At 43.2% G+C, this 24,325-nt stretch overlaps 1 long non-coding RNA gene across 2 annotated transcripts in view; it reads right to left on the bottom strand.

Annotated features, from left to right (window-relative positions):
* The window catches only part of LOC149864906 (uncharacterized), a 68,241-nt gene extending 63,627 nt beyond the window's left edge, over positions 1-4,614 (bottom strand). For both annotated transcript variants that reach the window (XR_016442669.1, XR_016442670.1), the window contains exon 1: positions 4,233-4,614. This is a non-coding gene — a long non-coding RNA (uncharacterized LOC149864906). The remainder of the gene's footprint in view (positions 1-4,232) is intronic.
* Positions 4,615-24,325: the final 19,711 nt, after the last annotated feature.

Genomic DNA, 24,325 nt, shown 5'->3' with positions numbered 1-24,325 from the left:
ATCTGTAGCCTGGATGCCCAGGGAAGGGGCACATAAGCAGGGAATCACAGCTTTGCCCTGCGGTGACAGCCTGGTCTGGAGCAGAGGCAGAGCTGTGATCCCCTGCTTGCGTGCCCCTGCCCAGAGCATGCTGGCTACAGATCCTGGCTCTGCCCTGGCTCTGGAGCAAGCTGCCCCCATCACAAGTTCCCAGTGGCCCGCAGGCTGCCAGCATGGCTGTGGCTGGTCTCCATGGCAATCCCAGCCTTGAACTTTCCCAGGCAGCTGTGGCTTCCATGGAGACCAGCCCCAGCCATGCACAGGGGCAGCTGGGAAATGGAGTCCACTTCTGACAGGATCCAGCCCATGGGCTGGACTTTGCCCATCCCTGGCATAGACCCTGCCCTTCGAAGAAAGTTAGGCATCTATCTCCATGCTGGAGAGAACTATTTATCTGTATTTAGGATTCTCAGAGGTTAACCCTCTCCTGAAGCAAAGTTCCTACACCAGGCTATAGCTTTCCTACCAAAAAAAAGAAGGTTCTTACCGCATTATACCAAATAATCAAATTATCAGGGCACTTGCCAAGAAGGTCTGTTTTCAAGTTGTAATCTGCCTGATTTGGAGCAGGGACTTGAATCCAGATATTCCACACCCAGAGAGCATAAAACTATGGATCTGAGCAGCTATGTCAGACCGTATGCAGTTTTATGTATGCCCACTGGCAGAAACTTAGGGCACATGCACACATTTACAGAACCCAGTCTACAAGTCCGGCTAGTCCAGGTGCAGAACAGTAGTCTGTTGGAGAAATTTGGTGTTAAAAATCAAGATGCCTGTGAAGTTTGGGCAGGTAAGCAGAGATTCTGTGAATCTCAGTTTTGCCTAAGTTCTTATGTGGTTCTGGCCTTTAGTCTCATTACTGTCCATAAATGATCCTACTCTTGCTGATGGTTTTATCTGAGAAAAGTGAAAGAATGAACTATCCTTTCATTCCAGCAGGAGATTCCTCCAGGTAAGGCAGAGACACATCAGCAGTGTGATGGTAATGCTTGTTCTGCAACTGTCAACATGTTATTGGCTCTGTTTCTAAAGAAAGGCAATATTCAGATAAATGTGGTAAATTAAATAAGTCTAACATTTGTGCATTATTTGGTATGTGCTTGTAAATGATTTGCCTTGAAAATCAGGTCTAGCGAGTTTTGTTTGTTAGAGATGTAGCTTTGCTCTTTTCCAACAAACTTGAGCTATGCTCCTGCATTTTTTTTTGTATTCCTTTTTCTATATTACTTTAGCTGGGGTTGGGCCGGGTTGGGGCTGTATATGCAGGTTCCAGCTGGTCTGCTGGACAGTACCTGGGCCAGACAAAGTCCCTATGCTAGCCAGATCCAGCCCACAGGACATATTTTGCCCATCTCTGATTCAGTACCTCACACTAGAGGGCACTTCTACATGTGCTTTGAGGATGGGGGGGGGTGGCACTTTAATTAGAGCAGCTCCAAGAGCCACTCTAATTAAAGTGACATTGTGTCTCCTGTATCAGGACCCCCACACTTAAAAATGGGGTTGGGGTGCTTGAACTACAGATCATTTCATGTCAAATGAGCTGTAGTTCAAGCACCCCCACCACGATTTTTTAAGTACGGGTGTAAACTGCGTACAGCCAAGGGTATGCCCTATTCTCAATTGGATGGGATGGGTAGGCGGGAGGGGGTGATGCGAGAGGGATGCTGGAATTTTGGGCGGATCCCTCTTGCCTCTGTAGAGTTAGCCCAGGCCCAAAGTGCTTAACTATATACAATTTATTGAGTTACCAACATTTATATATAAAACTCTTTAAGATAGATACAATTACAGATATAGATTTAAATATACATATAAAGGTCTGTTAGCAAGAGGAAGTCTGCCCTAGGGAGGACATTCGGGTAGGTACCTGTGCCTCAGGCCCAGAAGAGAGGTGGATCCCAGGACAGTAAATCCAGCAAGTTTGTACCACAGGTGTATTAGCTAATAAAGACATCCTTACAGAGCCCATTATACAGAATTAATATACCCAACTATTTATAACACCAACAGTAACAATAGATACCGACTAGGAAACATAACTATACCAGATATTAGATGCACCCTATCTGGAATTCCAACCACTTGGTCCCTCAAATGGGATAGGGTCTTCTCCCCCTAGGCCCCCTGGGGGTTCTACAGAACCCTCCCCAGTGTATATTTGGGTTCTCCTCCCCTCCAACCCTGGACAGCATGGTGTGTGGGGCCTTCCCCCCTGCCCACTCCTCCTGTGGGATCTGGGTTCCTGGTAACTCACGGCCCTTCCTTTGGGGGCTCTTGATCTGGCCTCTGGGTCCTCACACCATCTCAGGCCTCCTGGAGCCACTGGCCTCAAGTTGAGGGTCCTTCTCTCTGGGTCCTGGGCCCCACGTTGGACACCTAGGGAGCTCCTATGGGAACCGAGCCCTCACTGGCTCCAGTTCCCCAGCCTCACACTGGGGGTCTTTCCCCTTCCCCGGCCCTGCTCTGAGCACCAGGGTTCTTTCAGTCTAATGCTAACCTACACTGGGGCTCCGGTTATCTGGCATAGAGCCAGGGCTAACTTGAGCAGCCTTGAGCTGCTCCCAGGACTGACTCTCCATGCGCAGACCTGCACACTGTGTGCCTCAAGCTGCTCCCAGGTCCAGCTGTCCAGCTGTCCATGCACTGATCCATGTACTGCCTCACCCAGCCACTTGCCGGGTTTGCAGGAGCAAGTCACCTTGAGCACCTCCCAGAGCCTGAGCACTGTGCGCTGATTTGTGTACCGTCAAGGCTCAGGCAGGGTCCCAATGATGATCCTCTCCTGAAGCTCCTCTCTCCTCACCATCCCTCACTGCATCTGCCCAGCGTGCTGAGCATGGTGGGCTTTAATTTACACCAGAGGCCCCACCCCTGAAGTCTGCTGGATCTGCAAAGCTAGTCTTCAGTCAGGTCCAGGGGCTCCTTTCTCCCCAACCTCCGAGCAGGGGTGGGGCAAGCCCCTCCCAGCTGTTGCCTGATTGGTGGAAATGTTCCACCAATCCATAGCATCATTCTCCAAGCCAGGCTTGCTGGGCAAAAGCAGCAAGCCTGCCACACAGGGATCTCAGTTAATCGAGTCTGCACTGACGTGCTGGAATTCCCTCTGAGTACATAGCCTCAGTGACCTTAAGTCTTTGAGTCAACTACTCATAGGTTTAAAAATAAGTTTGTGCTGAAATATTGCTAATATTGCTAATATGCAACCAAATTCTTTACAATTATACATATTGAGTAGCTTTTTCCACAGCTATTGAAATAAGGGAATTATTCAGGAAGAATTATTCCCCACAATTATGTGTGAAACCATAGATGATGCAATGATTGTTTGTCATCTGGAGCATTACAAAGTTATCTTAATTCTGAGGGGGCATGCCCTGCTGGGTAACATAAAATTATTCACAAACACATCATTGATTGTTTATTAAAAATAATGTATCTGAAAAATGTTGATGGTCACAGCTAGCGCTAATCAAAATGATTCATTCATAATGTATTAAAAAATTAATAGGCAAAAGTATCAAAAAGCTATATATAAACGTAAAATGGTCAGCTTGTCTGGAATGTGCATAAGTGCAACTACCATAATGGTGATGAACAGTGAAGTTTGTGTATGATGCCACCATTCATTATTAAGTAATCTCTTGTTATGACAGGCAGCAACCAAAGCATTCCTCAAGTGTACATGGAGCAGGTCTGCTATATATGTATCAGTAGGCCACCTCCATTAATAAAAAGTTATTTTTGTCAGTTCCTAGAATTACATTTTTAGACGGGTTTCACCATACATGGGTTCAGCCATAAAACTCTAGTACAGCAATCCACCATTAATGATTAACACTAATATATTAACAATAAAGGAGTTTAGTGCTTGTTACTCCCCATGCACCACCCTGAAAATGCTCTCTGACTGTCAGTGCCTTTGGAGAGCAATTGTGATCTGAAGAAACGCTTCATTCTTGAAAGAAGTCTTTTTATTCACAGTGGAACACTCCTGAATTTTACAGATCACCACAAAAAAAGTTTTTTGTTAATAGTTGGTGAAATAAGCCTAAGGAAAATGTGTACCTAATCCTATTAGCTGACTTAATATAGAATTATTAAAAGCCTAGATACATAGGATTTAACACAATCTTTCTAGCAGGGTGTGATGTAATCTATTTTTGTTCCTCAGCTAGCAGATGGCTTACCTTTAAGTAATTTCCAATATGTTAGGAGATCAAAAGCCATCCTCACGCCACCGAGGCAGTAATCGTTCCTCTCTGCTGGGGGTTGCTTGGTACTGCGGTGGGGATATGCAAAGGCTGCTGGCATTTCCAAACATAGAAGGCCGACATTTCTTCAGACTTTGAAGTTAATAATCCTTCAGAAGTTGAAAAACTGAGAGATTTTCAAAACCCTTTTAATGTTCTATATGCCATGTGCTAAAGTAAATATCTGTAAGTAATCACTGAAGGCTAGTGCAAGGAAGTACTTTACAACACCAAGTGCTGAAGCCCAGTGCATCCTATTCCAGAGTGTGCAAAGCACACTGTGTTTTGCTGTGGTAATGGTATTCTTAGAAAGAGGAAAGCTCTGACTATGTTGTATAATCCATTGTCAAGAATGTTCTAATATGCCGAATGCACAGAGAAAGGCTTGGCTGCAGCTGTATCAGAAATACTATAAACTAGCCCTACAAGTGGCCTCAAAGTGGTTTGCTTTTATACGCTTTTCATTGTGGGAGATTTATTTGTGGTATATGACTTATATTAAGAATTCTATTTGATCATTTCCTCTTTGCAGAGAGAATAATGTTTTTCCTACAGCCAGGAGACTTGGGTCTAAAACACATATAATAGGGCTGTTTCAGACAATAAAGTGAATGCGATTAAGATTGTTGGTGACAGCCTCATTGATAGTACACTGCTAAGTCTCCAATGCAGACATATTAAATTAACTCATATCTGCACCCATGCCAGATTTAGATCATCATTTTGATATAGGTCATTTTAATTTCCCTTACTGGATCATTCACTCTTCATCTTAGAGAGAAAAAGTATAGGACTTGGAAGAAATGGAATACCAACGTGTTGAAGAACATTGTCTGATGTGGGCATTGCCCTTAAACCAGGGATTTTTCAGTTTTTTCGTAGTGTGAACCACATCTCAATCAGGAGGTTGTCTCATCGAAGCCATCCTACCCATTTCTGATCATATCAAATGTTTGTAACACTACAGTGAATGTCTACATGTACTGTTAGGAAGTTAATTTAGTTGTGACTCCTTTTTAATATGATTTAGCAGCAGGAAACAAGATTAAGCAGCACAATGTGACCAGTAAGATTTTTTTTTACTTAAATCCATTGGGCCAGAAGCTCTTCCACCCTGCTAGAGTCCAAGAAAAAAAAACCTGTTAATACAAAGATCGATAGGTTTTCCTGCTCCTTTCGATTCATTCTGAAGGGTAAAAAGGTGATTGTTACAAAATTAGATGCATTAATGGATTTTCCAGGACTTGAGGAGGGTGGAATAGAATTACATTTAGGCATCTTAGCAAATTACACACCTAATAAATGGAATAGAATCTGGCCCATTATTCTTGTTAAGAATAAGTGTATTTGAAATTATGACAATGTATACTAAGGTCTAAATTTATAGAATTCTATAAAACAATTTAAATTTTAAAAATATATTCAATCATCCAGCATTTGCTGCTAAAATTTTAAAGGAAGTCAAACCACTTGGTTGAAAGAAGCCACTGAATAAACACTAAGATTTATAGTTTGTTGAAAGAACAACCGGCTTTTGACACTTGTAGCCTCTTCTGCAGGTACAAAGAGAACAATTCCTGTTTAATCTGAGCAGACCCGGATATACTTCACAGATGGTGGTACAGGCATCTTTCTTGTAGCTCTTACAACTTCATCCTATATGACTGAACCAGTTTTAAATGGTTGGTTGGGGTATAGAGTTTTGAAAGTGCCACCTAATGTGCAGATCATCATAAATTCCTTAAGGTCTGAGAAATCTGACCTCTAAACTCCTGTCATATTCACAAACTGTCCTACATTTCCCCTACTAGCCACTTGAATGTTTCCACCAATCCTAGAGCCTCTGCTGTTGAATATATACCTCCTGCAGCATCAGCTTTGTATAGACCAACCCTCGTTCTTCTTCCATTCTCAACTCCTCCTGTTATTCTTATGTGCACCCCTGCAATGATCCCTGGACAACCTGTCTGCAGTTCCTGTCTCGTTTCCCTAAATCTTTATACACCCCTTCTTTACCACTATGAAGTGCAAGGCCAAGCAACATCCTCATTCAGGTCTTGGGATATATGTACCTTACAAAGGGTTAACATGAGGCCCACAAGCTCCTATCTGGCAGCCACTTTACCCATTGTTCTTGAGTCAGCTGGGGTCTCCAGCTGCCCTCTCCTATCTCCAGCTAAAATCACTCAGTGAGCACATCCAGACAAGCACATGTTTGGTCTGCATGCAGTTCACATGCAACCATTTGGTGTGCTGCAAATTTGCAGCATGGTGCCAAAATTTGATACTAGGAACTCCCGGTAGATCAATGTAGGTTTGCCAGAGAGCAATGGGTATGTGTTTTAATGCTGTAGTCTTTCCCACTGTGACTATGCAAGTAGCATGAATGCAAATAGAAAAAGGTGAATCCAGCTGCCCAAATTCACAGGAGTGAAGAAGTACATCTACTTTGAAGTAATGATTTAACAATGTCCAGTATTAAGTCAAGATTTGAACAAAAAGAATAAAATCCAATGACAATAATCCAGCTGTGGATCCTGCTCCATGTACAATGTGACCATCTTAGTGTCCACAATGTCTATTGAGCATGTATAGTAGACTGTGTTCTGGCCAGGCTGGTATGAGGCTCCATGCATAACTCCCCAAATTCTAGCCCAGTAAAAACCAGGTAATTGCTTACAGCTCGTAAATATTTCAGAAGAATGCATTTGAAGAAGCACAGGGCAAAAATTCTTACACAGAATTATCATGGATTTGTAAGTCATTCTTTTTAAAAGTACCTGGTTCTTAGGTAGTGCTTTTCATCATCAGATTTCAAAGCCCTTTTGCACAGGAGGTCAGATTCATTATCTTCATTTTAAGAAAACGAGATAGAGGCATAGAGAGATGTGACTTTTCCAACATTACCTAGAAGGCAAATGGAAGAGATCCTTTAAGCCCACATTGTTTACTGTGAGATCTATTCAGGGATGTGGTATCAAAAACAAGTTCTATTAGTCAATAGTGTACTAAGGAAAAACAAAGTCATACATTCCACATTAGGAGGACCTCCTGATACAACTGGAAGATATCAAATGAGATTTCCTCTCATGGCACTTGTCTTGCAAAAACATCTTAGCACAGAAGAGTCCCTTTCAGGTACTGCAGCATGGGAAATCAAAAGTCGAAAGCCACTGCAAGTTAGCAATAGGAATCCAAAAAGAGATATGATTCATGTAGCTACTAACAGATAAAGGAAAATTCTCTCCAAACTGTACTTGGATTTCTTTTGCGTTTTCTATTCTCTTTCCATCTGCGCACTTCACTGAATACAAAATCAAAGGTCTGTGCCCAGTGGAAACAGAAGGACTGAGTCCATCATAGATGGTCACAGTAGCAAACAAAGATATCGAGTACTCACCTCAGTTAAGAAAGAGCTTGTCCTCAAGTTCCAAACAAAATAACTAAATATGTAGCAGTGTTCAAGTCTTGTCTGAACACAAACTTGTACCATACAGACATCCTAGTGATGATTCATATACATGCTTTATGGAATTTAAACCCAGGAGCACCTCCAGCTTCAAAAAAGGCTGTCATATGAGCTAGAGCTAAAGGAGAAACTCTTCTTTCCTCATGGTACATTATGCACAGATATTTTGAAATATATTCCACTACAAGCCAATGGTGCACTTATACACAAACCATCCCATCCCAAGGCTTCTGAGCTTGAAGGCTTGTCAAAATGAATATGAGATGAATACTGTGTGCCTGTATACATAGAAAAAAACAGCACAGCAGTGACTGCACAGCACTTTCTGTATTCCTACTGTGTACCAGGCAAAGATTTTTCAGTTCATACATCATTCACAACTTGCTACAGGGATTCCACAAAGCCAGAACATACCCTTTACACAAAGGAAAGGGAAAAAAAACAGAAAAGAATAGATTCAGAAAAGAAAAGATTCCTAAAGTGTGTCTGCTGGATGAGCAGCCAGTGTCAGGGGCACTAACAATGCATAGGGTCTACCAAGAAGCAAAATAAATAAGTAAACAGGAGGTCACACACTGACAAGTCACTCTGAAATGTCCAGTGCATTTCAGTTTAAATTGTTGTGGGAATGCCACTCCTCCACTAGTCACTTGGGCAATAAGACGAAGAGTCAAAGGAGGCAGCAGCAACAGAAGCTTAGCATTTGCCTCTCACAAACCCAGAAAATACCTGTAGGATTATCTGCAGTATTTGGCACAGAAAGCACTGGTGAATGATGGAAGGGTGGGTAGATGCCTAGGGACATAGGAGGTGAAATACTACAACGTTAGCTGATGTAAACATGAGAACTTGTCATCTTGGCTGTGGACTGAATCCATTGATGGTACAAGGGGCATCCAAAGCTAAAAGCTTACAGCTTCCTAACAGACCGATATTATCTGTGGATCATGCACAGAAATAGGCCTGAAATAGGCCTCACTTACCAATAAGTCACACAAACAGAACCTTAGAGCTAGTAAAATTAGGGCAATCTAAACTGAGACAATACTGCCTAGTATGGAGCCAGTATTTGCATGTGTCCAATGTTGCACTAAGATGACTACACCATTTTGGGGAGCCACCTTCAAATGCACTAATAGGCTATGCCTCTCAGCAGAGCTAATAAGTGCACTGCATATACTGCATTGCACTAAATCAGCTACACTCCCTCTGGTTTGGGAGGTTATGAAGCTGACATAGCCCATCTTCCTACAGCGCTACCTGACACTATAGAATCATGGGAAAGTAGGGCTAGAAAGGATCTCAGGAGGTCATACAGTGAGAAGATACATGCTTTCCCCAAACAGAAACTTTAACAAAAGGGCAAAATCCAATTTTTAAAATGCTCCCAAGATGCCAGAGCAGCTTTTTTTCAAAACTATCCATTCAAATCAAGATGTTAAGGGTTTGATCTTAGGGAATTAGCACCAGCTCCAGTTGAAAACAACTCAGGAAGCACATGAGCACTAGCAGCTAATCAGTTGCATGGAAGAACAAGAAGGAGTAGGCACGTCAGACATTTATGATCTGAGCTCAGATGTTGTTTAGAGATAAGCAACAGCAGAAATAGGGGCCTTCTGCACAAATGTCCAGGGGCATGTGTAGACAAAATGGGGTTCCTAAATTGAAGTGGTGGGTTTTAAAAATACTGGTTCAATTTAGGGCGAAGTTAACCCCCATGTCGTGTACACCCATGCCTTACCTGCCTTTCTGGTGGCAGGGAGGGAAGGGAAAGCTGCCAGCGGGTGGAGTGGTTCCTAGGCTGTGGGGTGTGGAGGGGGGCTGGTGCTTCCCTCCATGGTAGCAGCTTCCCCACCCCACCCAACCATGTGGCACCTGCCCACAGGCACCCAGCTCAGGCAGTCCCAGAGGGCACTGCAGCCACAGAGGTAACGACCAGGTCCCAACAGAGTTTGCTGCTTTTTTTTTTCCTTTGGTGGAGCCTGCCTTCCTGGACTGCTGCCAGTTGCCTGCATGGACTGCCTGCACAGCCCCTGAGCTGCACGAAGCCTGGTGCTTCATTCCACTGCTGTAGGGCTGCAAATTAAAACTCCTCAGAGCTGGTTTAGTTTTCTGTGCCCCAAAGTCATTTAAGGCGCATTACACTGCCGAACGTGCTACAGCAGCTGCAATTAATGTGCAATACACCGCCAACAAGTGCAAATACCATTAAAGTGGTGCAAAAGCATTTAATACGCTTTAAAATGTTGTGCGTACATGCCCCTTGTTTCATCTACACATGCCCCAGTCTAGCAAGTAGGAGTCTACAGGAAAATGAGGTGCAGAAGAAAAGAACTATTTCTCTACACCTACCCAAAATATAAATCCTACTGAGAAATGATGTTGCCTTTCATATAACTGATCTCTGAAGCTCATTCCCACTGCTGTGTTCATTTTTGTACTGTCTTTCATTAGATTCTAAAGCCGTAGTTGAAGAAAATTATGCACAGGTGGCCACTCAATTATGCACAGACGAAAACTCTGGAAGGGCAATGTATGACTTTTACATCGCCAAGAATACTACGTAGCAACCTGTGGTCAAATAGTACCATCTGATTTTGCACGATCCCCAGCACAGTAGGAAATGCTACTACATATTGCCAAGCCCAGTCCAGATGTGATCAGGAAATGTACAGCAGTGTGCATTAAATAAATGGAAAAGGACTAGAAAGCAATCTGCCATGGGTACAGTTGCAACACCTGTCTAACCTCCTAGTCCTTTCAGTTGATTGGACCTAATAAAGGTGCCAGCTTAATGCTTTCATTAAAAAATATTGGTCACGTATGCATGATGCTCTACACACTGTGAATACACATCATTGTGGAGAGCAAAGTTTTAATACTGTTCATGATGTTAATGGTTTTATGTACTTGGAACTTAAAATGTAAAGTTAGGATATTAATTTAGATCTAAATCTAGAACTGAAAACTCATTGGCCTTAGAATCTGGGGCTTAGTCAAGTCTCCTTGACTATGATTCTATGATTCCTCCATCTTGCATAATCCTTTAAGTCTGTGCAGGATATGTACAAGGTGGCTGCAGAAAGTCATTCTCACTTTGCGTAGGTGTAAATGACAGCATAAGATACAAAATGGTGTAAATGGATACCTATGAATATAAGAATCCAAATTCTGAGCCAGAGCTGTATTTCCCAGAAGTTTGTGGGTGTCCAGATTTGAGATTTAGGTTTGACCTATTTTGCTGAGTACATTGTAGTATAACTGATTAAGCATTTGTGGGGGCACACAAAGACAGTTTGTGACCCCAGATGTGTATTATATTTAACACTCACTATACAAAAGTTGGAGAAAATTATGCTGGCGGCTTTCGGATTCCATTCTGTACTTGTAGCACTGAAAGCAACTTGATTTGCACTGTGTACTATGTAACCTTATGAAATTCTCTCTAACTGTAAGCAAAACAGAATGAAACCACCTTTGGAGACTTCCATAACGGGAAGCAGGAAGTATAGCTGTCAGGACTAGACAGTCTGCAGCAAGGGAAAAACAATAGAACCCTGTATAAACATAAACACCATTATCAGATATGCTGCAAAGACTTTACAATACATCTGAGGGGAAAAAGGAGTCTGGCTGTGGCAAAACATGCAGTAGTTGATGTTTTCATTCAGATATGCAGACTGATTTAGGGTCCGTTCATGCTCCCATTGAAATAAAAGGGAATTTAGCCACTTAGTCTAATTGGAATGGACTGAAACCTTAGTGATATAATGCAGACATTATAGACTAGCGATGGAAAAAAGACACCTTTTATGTCTGCTTCCAGCATGTTAATTCATTCGAGTATCCATTATGTATCACAATCAAAACAGATAAATGCTACGCTAAATGCGACGCACTTTAATGAAAAGTTTTCTTGGACAATGTTGCAATGAGTTTAAATGTGTAATAAAGTATGAAATATTAGGGGAGGAATCATGGCATTGAAAAGTTGCTTTAGCATCTCTAAGCACATATGCAACAGTAAATATTCATCTTGTTTACAGACTGGATCTTTCCAAGAATGCTAAAACCATCTCCCAGAATACAACTGATTCTAATTTAAAGCCAAATTATGACTACAGGTTCCCTCAAAAATAGAAAATATATGGAGCCCTTTCACCCTGTCTCTGGGCTGCAACATAGAAGGAAGCCATTTTGACCACATGTCCTATAGGATGGAATAAGGCTGGCAGGCACATACCCAGCCAGGTTCCTCAAATCCTCCAGAGCACCACTGGAAAACAAAGAGACAGCAGTTCTATATTAGATATAGGTTAAAGCCTATGTCCTAGGCTATCCAATGACCTTTTGACCACCACCAAAGTTAGAACAGTCTCTGAACCAGCCTTTGTATGCACAACAAAATTGGCTTTTAAAGTAGCCAAATTGCCCATTTGCACCACTTTAATGATGCTGCTATTTACACGCTTGGTGATGTATTCTGCTTCAAATGACTTTGTTACATAGCAAGGTAAAAACCATCCAAGATATTTTAGTTTCATTGGTGACATGTAGGGGGTGCACATGGGTATACATGCACCTCCTGAGATTGGTGATTCACCCCATGAGGGAACAGCTGATGATGCTGTCAGCGGTGCCTGCAGGCAGTTGTCGCTCCGCCTCCCCCTCCCCCCCCCCCATTGCTGACACAGCTGGCAGTGTCTGCAGGCGATCAGCAATCACCGCTGGCCCTGCTGATGTTGCCAGCGGCATCTGCAGGTGGGCGCCAACCACCAATCGGCGCTTACCACCACCACCCCCACCAATACCACCGTGGCTGCCTGCAGGGGCTCCCCACTCACTGCTGACATGCCCCCGCCACAACTGCTGCCACCACCTGTGGGTGTTCACTGTGTCCCCTGGCCTCCGGTGGCATGCCATTGTTCATATTTAGTTTGCAATGGTGCACAAGGTGCTGGAAGCCAATGTGCTCGTGGGAGGTCAGGCTTGGTGGGCTTCCAGTGCCCCATGCATCATTGTCACCACCTTCTCCCATCCCCAGCACATCCAGCCACCCTCCTGCCACCTTGCCTCTCTGCCCCAGGGGCAAGTCAGCCATTCCCAGGTGGTCCCAGGTGACAGGAAAGTGGCAGGGACAGTGCACAGGGTGCTGGAGCTTACCTGCCTCTCCCATGGTAGGCAGGGTGAGCTGCCAGTCGGCTGAGCAGTCCCTGAGCTGTGTGGGACCCTGGCATCTGCCTACTGGCACCTGGCCTGGGTGGTTCCAGGTTGCTGCCACCGTAGAGGGAAGCACTGGGCCCCGCACAGCTCAGGGGCTGTGCAACCTGGGGGAAGCTCATGCAGGCAGGCTCAACTGAAGAAAATGGAAAAAAAACAGTGAGGAGCCTGATATTTTTTTTCTCTCTCTCCCAGAGCCTGCTTGCTTGCCTGAGCTGCACAGGGCCCAGTGCTTCTCTCCACAGTTGTGGAGCCCCCCGGGCAGCTCCTGCCTGCTTGCAGTCCACCCGGGACCTGCCCAGGGGACACCGCAGCCATGGAACAAAGCACTGGGCCCTGCACAGCTCAGGCAGGCAGGCAGACTCCAGCAGAAAAATATATATTAGACTCTTTGTTGCATTTTGTTTTTTTCCTTCAGTCAAGCCTGCCTGCACAAGCTGACCCTGGGTCACACAGCTCCTGCGCTGCGTGGGGCCTGGTGCTTCCCTCCACAGTGGCAGCACCCTCCAGGACCACCTGGGCCGGGTGCCAGCAGGCAAGTGCTGCCTGTGGGGTACCACCACCACAGAGGGAAGCACCGGAGTCCCCCACAGCTCAGGGACCACTCAGACCACTGGCAGCTTGCCCTCCCTCCTGCCCTGCCGCTGGGAGACAGGTAGGCTCTAAGGATCGGGCCCTTTAAGCCTTGTGTACATGTGACAGGGGTTTAATTTGGTTTAGTTCTCCCTAAATTGAAATGGTGGAAACGGTGGATTTTTAAAAACCCACCATTTCAATTTAGGGAGAACTAAACAACTAAACCCCCATTGCCTGTACAAGCACCCAACAGCACTAACCTGTACTAATTTATAACTGTGCTATGGGGGCTTTGACCTCAGCAAGGATCACTGGAGTGCAGTTGTATCTAACAATGTGCCTTTCCACCCTCAATACAAGGATAAGGCAGGATCCGGGTGTCAGTGTCACCAGTGGCCTGATAATGACATTTTAAATTCCGTTATTCTATGTTTAACAAAATGTTTTTCTCTCTCCTGTTCCTGTGACAAAGTCCTACAGTCTGTGTGAAAAGCAGAGGCTAAATGTGTTTCATGAGTAATATAGTGACACTAAAAGCCACAGAAAGTCTTTGTCCTTAAGTTCTTTGTTCTTAACTGCTCTCGTGTTGAGAGCAGTCATAGCACCAAAGCAGTGGCCCTGGAAATCTTTCACTTGTTGAAACCAGGTGCAGATGTGTATTAGCATGAACACAGGAAAGTGCAAGAGCAACATTTGTTAGGATCAGACCCTCGGTTCTTACTCTGCCCTCTGCCAGACCAGAGCAGAATAAACTTCTTTCTTCTATGTTAAGAAACCCCACGCTGCTCTCTGGTCTTCCATAGCTCAAAGCAGTAATGGAACTTGGAAGAGGGGTGAGGCAAGAGGCATACGAGCCCTGGGTGCTGACTGAGAGGGGGCACCAGATTGGTGCTGCCTGGCTCCGCCATTCTTTGCCATGGCACACTACCCTGTATCACCTGGCCATAGAAGCCAGGTGTGGGGACACCTGGGGCAGGTAAAACCACTTTCCTTCCCCTCCACTCTCATCCCAACACTCAGTATGTCCCCTAGACAACAGGCAGAGGGGACTTTTTCCCAGGACATGAAACTCATTAGTTATACCTCTGGCTCCAAGTGGGAAGGATCTATACGTCTGGGGGCATATCCAGTTCCTTGACTCTCCTGTACAGGTGCTGAGGCCAGGCAAACCTTCTCGAGGGGCATATGCACTTCTCTCTGGTATGAAGCAAAATATGGTATAGCTCTCAGACATTTTGCAGAGGCTGGCTCTGTGCCTCTTACTTTATATGTGGCTACTTATAGATTTATAGGGAGACTAGTAACTTGCCCTAAGTGACTGTAGACTATTTTAGACCTAGTGGGGGAATGTTATTGATTGGATACCCTGAACATGTCATTGATCTCCTATCACTCAATACTTTGCAGCTCTTTTATTTCTGCATTTGAAATTATGTCGTCCTACAACATCAATAAAGCTCAAGACAAAATAAAATTAACTCTGGAGGTTTATAACAGATTTCTCTGCTGCCAAAGCCAAAAGCTACACCATTTTTTGGCTACTAGGAACTGTCTTTTTAGTTTCAAATAACTTTCATAGGTGACATTTATACCCAGTATACAAGTTACAGTGTTACAGAAAGATATGTTCAGTGAGTGGTTAGTACTAGTTGGATCTCATTTTCATGATACAAAAGATATCGTGCCTTCTATCTCAAATGATGCGTGTCCATCCACACTTTCATTTCCACTATTAAAATAATAGTAGAAATGCCAGATCTGTAAGATTAAAAAACATAGGAATTGTACATTATTTATTTATAGCCAAATTCTGCTTCACCTTGTGTAATGTGCCTCTGTTTCACATCTTTACAGAGCTGGGCACAGATACCCTAGCTAGTTCTGTGAATGCAAGCTCCAGAAACAGGAGCAATATAAATGTTTTCATATGGTGCTACATCTAAGCTAACTATTTCATCAGAGAGACAGAACTAATTATCTCAGGCATAGTATCATGCTAATGTAGCTATCCTGTTTCCAGCACAGAACATGAGAAACTCTGCATGGTTATGCCTTACCCTGTGTACAGATTCAATTTATTTTCTTGCAACTCTTAGCTTACAGAATGATCAATTCAGTCAGTTTAGATATATCACATTTTTCCCATGCAAATAATATTTTAGCTGTTTTTAGAGTGGTGAAGCTGATAAAAATGATCTCAGGGGGGTATGGGTAACCATGCTGTAAAGTGAGCATAATTTAAATGCCCTCTGTTTTGTGTTGTTGGTTGTAGCCATGTTGGTCTAAGGACATAGCCAGACAAGGTTCTTTGGTTAGATGTGATATCTTTTATTTTGTCTATTTAATTGGTCTGATAAAAGATATCACATCTACCCAAAGAACCTTGTCTGCCTCTGTTGTAGTAAAATATGGCTTTTTACATACATGGAACAAAACTGACACCTTACAGTTATACATGTTGCAGAAGGATTTATTACAAGATCATTATATGGAACCTTTTCTGATTTGTAAGTTGTTCATTCCCTTATGCTCTTGGAAAGTAATGCTTTAATATGTAGTTCCATGCTACGACTCAATGTGATTGTTTTAATAAAGTGGGATATGTTAACTTCTGTTCTAAACTCAGTCTTTTTCATTTATTAAAGTCCTACACCATAGAGAACTAAGGTCCTCATTGTCTATGCTCATGTCATACATTCCTTACTTACAGAAGCACTGCTTTACTGGTAGGCACCAACATGACCCAGCAGCCACCAATACCTGGGAGATATGGTGCATGGGACAATATAGAAGCTATTGTTCCCCATACCCTAGCACTGCCCCATTTGTTGAGGCTTCCTATTACATTATTACCTTGTATCACAACCCAAAAGTAAAGCAGGCTCTAGTCCATATGTTCTTTCTCCCTCAGTAGGTTGAGGTATGGGTACAAGCAATATGAGCAGCTGAAGTTAATGCAGCAGATACAGAATTACAAGAATTCACTTGAACAGCCAAATATAGCAGATACATGTTGAGCAGCACAAGTTCCATAACTGAAAATGAGCGAATGATATGAATTCTCTTCTTTTTTGTAACATTAAATGTTAAAAAGAGGTTCAGAGAGATGGAGGTCAAAAGCTCAGGGACAGCTTAGGGAGGGGAATTTGGAATCCATGTAGGGGAGAAGAAAAGGGACTGTGGCTAGAGCATGAAGGGGAAGGATTCTGTGGAGTCAGTGCTCCAACTAACATAATTGGCTATGCTAACCCTGTTTTTAATAATGGGAACAGACATTGTCTGCCTGCCTACTACTGTCATGTTCCTGGACTTTGTTTCTTAAGGGCTCAGATTTTTTTCTGTGCTGGGGTCTTTTCAATTTTCTCCAGATATCCAGAAAATGCATTTATGAAAAGTAAGTGCCATCAGAGTTCAAGTGTGCCCCGTTTTGTCAATAACACGGAGGTAGCACAGCAATTGCATTTCCTTCACCATTCATTCTAGATGTTTGCTGCAGAATCACACCACTTGCAATTTGATACAGGAGAATCCAGTTGTCAAAGAACCTTAAAGAGTTAAGGCAACAGGTGCAATATAAAAGATGACAAATCTTCCCCGTTTTTGTCTCTGAGAAAAGGAGCAGCATAATGAAGATAAATAGGGATTTTACAGACAGGTAATCTCATGATAACAGATCCCTGTTATTTAATACCACCAAAGCTATTTCAAACAGCGTTAGGACTTGTCTGTGCCCACCAGTATCAAGTTCTGCTAATCAGTGATCTGTAAATGTGCACAGTTCATTAGGGCTCTGAGAACAGCTGTCAGTGTCCGCCTGGGATCAGATTACAGGATATCATTAACTGGGATTCCACGTCCGCTCAGAGGCTTTTGTTACAACTAAGTCATAATTTTTTTCCAGCTCTCCTGAAATCAGGAGAACCAAAGACTAAAGGTTTTGTTTTGCTTGCTTCTGTTCAATATCATCTTAATGTGCACTCAAAGAGAAAGTTGTAAATATAACATTCAATTTAAATGGTGCTATAAAACACAGAGTAGTTCCATGGCTCTTACACATACCTCAGTTTGAAGCTTTGCAATGGAATTGTTTTAGTGGCACAACTTAAACCCACTTTAATTTCTTACAGCCTGTAAAATACATAGAAATCTGTTTAAGAAAACCACAGTATAAATTTCATGTGGAGGTTTTCAGTTTGCTTCTGTGATGTTGTGCTTATGTGATGAAGTAATAAATTGGCTTGGTCATTACAGTATACTGAAGGTGCACTTTCTGAAGGATAGTGCTTTACAACTGAATATATTCAGTCAAGCAAACTGTACTCATGGATTTAGTTAGTATAATTGTTTCTTCCTTCAATTCCTTCCAGTACCATAAATGGTACAAATAAAAGAAGAAAAAGTGACATTATATTTTCTATTATTTATGACACATCTCTCTTTTTTCTCTCTCTGTTTTGCTAGCTATGAGAGATAGGCCTGATCAAATAAAAAATGATTCACAAATAACTTACCTGGTGATGGGTGCATCTACACATATGCTTTACTGTGAGTAGACTAGCTCCACAGTAAAGTGTCACAGTCTACACATGCACCGATGTTAGGGCACAGTAAACTAATTAACTCTGCTGTAGGTGGAGTAATTAAATGTGACTAAGGTATTGTGTAGCCGGTGGCTGTGGGCATACATTTTGCCAGGTCAGTAGGGCTGTATGGAGCTTCAGTAGCTGATTCAGTTTAAAGGAGATTTGACCTGATTCAGTGGCTGAGTCTCCGAATCCGAATCAAATCAGGAGAGCCATTAAAAGGTCTGAATTGAATTGGAAGACTCTGAGTCAATTCAGAGAAATTCAGAGATTCAAAAGGCTTGCAGCAAGGACTCATGAGGGGTTACCATCCCTGCTGTTTTCATCCTACTCTGCCTTAACACACATAAGTGATGCGAGTTTTGCTTTCAACAGTTTGAGATGCACTTTCACAGAAATCCCTGCACCTATCTCCTTAAAACTTGGCAGGCTTCATGCCCTCAGAAGGGGCTACCATCCCTGCTGTTTTCATCTGAATATGCCAAAAAAATTCAAATTCAAGCTATTTTAGTGATTCCCCATTATGGTCTATGGCTGAATCTCTGAATCGGCACCAAATCTCTGAATCTGAATTAGCTGAATCGAATTGGGACAGTAATTCGAATCATCATATCAAATCAGCTGAATCTGAATCAGAAGAGAATACTCGCTGCTTTGCACAGGCCTCCTGGTCAGCCCAGGCAGCAGGGGCCAGACTCCTGCCTGCTGCCTAGCCACACAGCTCTGCAGTTTCAGCACTCTTGTGCCTCAGCTAGCCCCTCTGCCATCCGATGCCATCACCTGAAGCCCACAGCTGAGCCCCCAAGTCTGCTGTTAGCCTGGAGCTGCTCTACCCCAGCTCAAAGTTCTGCTGTCCCAGGCACACGTGTAAACATTGCCCCCAGTATCAGTGTACATTGGAGCAAGCTGTGCTGGAGCTCATTACATTACCTTAATTTCATGCGCAGTTGCAGCCAATCTGTAGAAATAAAAAACATAGTCAGCTATTTGCTGAATGTTATTTGACAAAGTCAGTCAAATAATAAGAAAAAACTTACTCAGGAAACATTTATTCAAAGTGAAACAGCCCAAGTTGTTATTTGTAGTAAATAATTTTTCCAGTTCTAAAGACAGACTCTGGCTAAGTACAGACATTCACAGGAGTTAGGAGGAAGTTAGATCAGGTTCAAAATAGCCATCCAAATTAACTTAGTTCATCCCTAATACCGACCTTACACTCATACCTGGTATCAGTGGTCAGGAATCAAATCTAAACCCGTAACAGTATAGAAGTTCTATGTACACAGACTGGTCTAAAGCTGGCCAAACCCAGTTTAAGATAGACCTGGATCCATGTAGTATCAGATCTACCTGATGTACATTAGACCAGTGCATGGAACTTCTGTACAGTTACATGTGCAGCCCCAGGGCTGGTAAAGCTCAGCTGCTGGTCCCAGCCCCCAGGGCTGCACTTTCCCTATCCATGCTTACCTGGCACCAAGCCATTTTTAGCAGATCATACCTGCCTACATAGCTCCCACAGATCATGCCTGCCCCCAGCATTGCTCCTGTGGATCCCACAGATCCTCAATCTCCTCCCAGCCTGCCTGCCCCACATCACCTCCATCCCCCCATTTAGCACCCCACATCCTGACTTACCTTAAATTGGGTTGCCATCTGTAATACGATCTAACCTTCTCCTAACATCCCTGGAGTATTTAGCCAGAGTAGAACAGTCCAACCAAGTGGTTCCCAACCTCAGGTCATGACCCAAATGAGGGTTATGGGGGTAATGCCGATGACACCACACACAAAGGATGAGCCGCACTGCATGCCAGGAGGTCCCCTTGTCCCATGCACTGCTGCCACACTCCACTCCCAGCAGTGGGTCACAGAAAAAAAAGGTTGGGAACCACTGGTCAAACAGATATGGTACAGTCTATGACACATGTCATGGTACAAAAGCAGGCTACAATATTAAGTTGGACTGCTTTGGCTGAAATGCAAATAGAGATAACTACCACAACTGGTATTAATAAAGGGCCTTATCATTCAGACCTTACTTATATGAGTAATCCCAATTAAAATGAATGGGGTTACACAGATGAGCTCCTTCTATGAGAACAGATCCCTCATGCAGACTTTCAGATATAACCAGATACTTAAGCAACTGTAGGTAATTCTATATAATACAGGCCCCAGCAATCTGCATGCTTCTAAAGCCTAAAGGTTCTTGTTGTTTTTTAAAGATCTTACAGCCCTGCATCCAATAGCCAGTGTACTATTGGCTGTAGGCACCTGTTCCCATATAGACACAGCTGTAGAGCCAGACACCATGCACCCAAAGTCTTTGTGGCTAGAATTGTCAAGCAATAGCATCTAAAGCAAGTCATAGATCTATACATAAACATTGGAATTAATGGCTCAGTCCACTGCACATAGAAGTCAATTGAAAACTTGCAATTGGAATTGCATCAGGCTTTTTAAATTAATTTAGCATTATGGAATCAGGAAAATCAGGCTGGAAGTGACCTTTGGAGGTCATCTAATCCAACCCCTTGCTCAAGGTAGCATCACCCTTGTCTAAACCATTCAATATATGTGTTTGTCTAATCTGCCCTTAGAGCCTGTCTAGGATGCAGATTCCACAACCCCCCTTGGCAGTTTCTTCAAATGCTTAACCACCTTCATAGTTAGAATGTTTCTCCTAATATCTAACCCACATTTCCTGTGTTGTAATTTAAGACCTTAGCTTCTTGTCCTGTCCCCAGGAACCACAGAGAAGAATTTATCACCAACCTCTTTATAATCATCCTTCTCATATTTGAATTGTTATCAAATACCCCTGCAGTCTTTTCTTTTCCAATTTAAATAATCCCAGGTATTCTATCCTTTTCTCATAAACCATATTTCTTAGACCTCTTGCCATGTTTTTTATTCTTTGGTGGACTCTTTCCAATTTGTCTATATCTTTCTTGAATAGAGGTTCCCAAAACTGGACACAGTACTCCAGGTAAGGCTGCACCAGCACTGAATAGCGTGAAATAATCACTTTCCTTTACTTGCAGGTGCCAATCCTGCACTTTCCTTGTCACCTGCAAGTAAAGGAATCACTTACTGCATTTTTGCAACCAGAGCATACCACTGATTTATATTTAGCTTGTGGTGCATAGTAGCCCTAAGCTCCTTTTCTGCAACACTGCAGACTATCCAGTCATTTCCCAAACTGAAGGCCCCTCCTTCTTTCTTTTTTCAAAGATGGGCACCATATTTACCCTTTTCTAATTGTCCAGGACATCATGTGACTTGCAAGGGTGCTTCTACAGGTTGCCATATGGCAACACCACTATGGTGGTGTGAGTGGTTACTGTGCCGTGTGCACAGTGCACAGTTAAATTTCACCATTACAGCACCGTAGTGACACACTATACCTGGGGAGCATGCTGCTACAGTGATATAGCTTGTGATCACGTGTAGGCAGTGATATAGTGCACTGCTACATCTCCATAGGGCTATGTGTAAATGCACCCCATGAGTTCTCAAGATAATACTTGATAGCTCTTTTGCAATATGGGGTTTCAGTGCATCTTCATAGAATCGAATTACATTTCAAGGTTTAGACTGCATCCTGTTTCTTCTGAACAGTAGACTTTCCTATACTGATGGATTTAAATGCCAATCTGACATCCAAGTCAGAACATTTTTACTTTCATATTTAGCTTTCCATAAGCCGATTCCAACAGTTGTAATGCTTCTGATTTGGCATGCATACTAAATAATGAAAGCTAAAAGAATTAAACACAGTTGTCTTCAACCTATAGCTGTCAGAACAGTTTCACTTTTAGATACAAAATCACACCACAGATTGTTCTCCAAATAAATTATGGGTTGTGTATATGCTTGAGTAAAAGAAAAGCAAAATACAAGTCAGATTTTAAACAATATCAGATGATTCTTTATCACTTTTCACCAAAACATGTCAGCAATATTAAAACTATGGAGGCACCAGGAACTCTATTAAACTAAAACTGTGCAGCAAGAAAATCTGCAGAAATTGCCACAATGCTTCATAGTTCCCTGGCAGAGAAGCAAAAAAGCTCAATTTGATGTTCAATCTAGGGTTCCATTGTGGGATGGTTCATTGAAATCACCTAACATAAGCTTCCTTCAGGGCTATAGACTCTATTCCTTTCTTCAGGTTGGTAGACAGACTGCACCCCTAGGCCCCCCTGCCCCCCACACACACTGTGTATATCCTCAAAGAGTGCCTCTGAGAGGTCTATCCTTCCTATAGCAATTCCCTTGGGCCTATGGATCGCAGCACACATCAGAAGGTGCTTCAGGCTGTGCTACGGACTTTTTCTTGGGATAATGCTGTTTGTTTAAGGAAGAAAACAGAGGGTTGATTCAAGAATGAGCAGGGACAAAATAAGATGGCCTGAGAAGCTATTGATAAAGGATTTCCCCAGCTATATCAGTGAACATGTTTGACTTGTGTTTATTTCACTTAACTCCATAATTATATTTTAACACAACATTTGCATCTATATGGTACAATTAACAAGCTGCCAATCCATGAGTTCAATATAAAATGAAAAGAAAACTGGAAACCAATTCATCACTGAAGAATTATATTATAATTCTGATAAATTATATTGTTATAAAACAAGCAAAGCAACAACACTGGTGGACAAATTGGTTTAGCTCTATTGGCTTGCAGATACCACTGAGTCAAGAGACTGTGACTCAGGTTCTAATGAATTTCTGTAAATGTTGTCACAACAATAAGAAGCAGCTTCTAGGGCAGGGGTAGGCAACCCCCAGTGCATGTGCCAGAGCGTAGCACACAAAGGCACTTCAGGGAGGACAGTGGGGGAGCTGCAAGAGGCACAATTCTTGTTGTGGCCATGCAGCCCCAGTCCCCTCCTCACTGTTTGCCTGAAGGCATATGTGTGCCCACTGCTGGCAATGAACAGGCTGGGGCTCCATGGACCCAGTGCAGCTGCTTGCAGCCTCCCTGCCACCTGCTGTGAGCAGTCCAGGCTCTATGTTGGGCATCAGAGGTCTGCCCAGAGCCTGGGCCACCGGTGACAGGCAGTCAGGAGGCTGCAGGCAGTTGCACTGGGGTCCATAGAGCCCTGGCCCAGCTCATTGCTGGTGCACATTGCAGGTGCACTCACGCCTCAGGATGTATGATGGGGAAGGGGCCAGGGCTGTGCTGCCACGACAAGGATTGGGCTCTTCCTGGATCCTTTGCCATCTGCCCTGCCACTCACAGTGCCATAAAAAGAGGGGGAGGGGAGAAGGGGCAAGCGGGGCAACCACCCCAAGCACCAAAGCAAAGGGGTTCCAACAGGTGCTGCCCAGCTGGGGTGGGGTGCAGGATAGAGCCACAAGCAGCTCATCTGGGGGGGCACAGGGATGGGGGAAGGCTTGCTCCCACTGTTTCATGCACTCCTGGGCAAGCATGGTTGGGCTTGTGCCCCCTGGATCTGTATGTGGGGCGAGAGCAGGCTGCCGCTGCAGGCTTTGCCCTGGACACCAAACTTACTTGTTAGCACTGGCCATGCCAATATCTTACAAGCTGAGATTGCAGATATTTTTGGCACGCTGCACAAAAATATTGTGGTCCCCTGTTCTAGGTCATGATGGGTAATGCAAAGCTTCCATGTAAAGCTTTGCATTACCCAGAGCTTCTATCCCAGTTCAACATAATTAGCCCTAAAGAAAGCACTCAGGACTGTAACGTCAGGGATGTTGGAGAGAGACTTGGTATGTTTATAGAGCTCTGTGGAAGTACTGGCACAGCTGTATGGCTGCAAAAACCCAGGAAGTCTGTAGTGCTCTACTTGTGCTCTACAAAACAAGGCACCACTTTAATTACAACATTGTGAAAAATATCTCAGAGTTTTCCTATAGGCTATTCTCCTCACTTGGATGTTTTATCATTTATTAATAACATTTGCATGTTAACTTATAATCAAAATAATGCCATCATTTGTCTAATGATGGACGGCACATTATTGAAATTTATTGCAAAGCAAAGGATTGGCTGTAGAATTGGGCGAATGATAAAAAAGTGAATATTTTAATAGCTTTTATAAAATTCTTATATTTTTGTGAATAACCATCCATAAATATATTACGGATAAAGAAAATGTACTGCAAAAGGTAGTCTCACTGACATATCATCATCATCATCA

This window comes from Crocodylus siamensis, chromosome 5 (assembly GCF_052110815.1).
Source record: "Crocodylus siamensis isolate JL-2025a chromosome 5, ASM5211081v1, whole genome shotgun sequence".
Lineage (NCBI taxonomy): Eukaryota > Metazoa > Chordata > Crocodylia > Crocodylidae > Crocodylus > Crocodylus siamensis.
The sequence above is the reverse complement of the archived record's forward strand: the minus strand, read 5'-3'. Positions and strand labels throughout refer to the sequence as shown.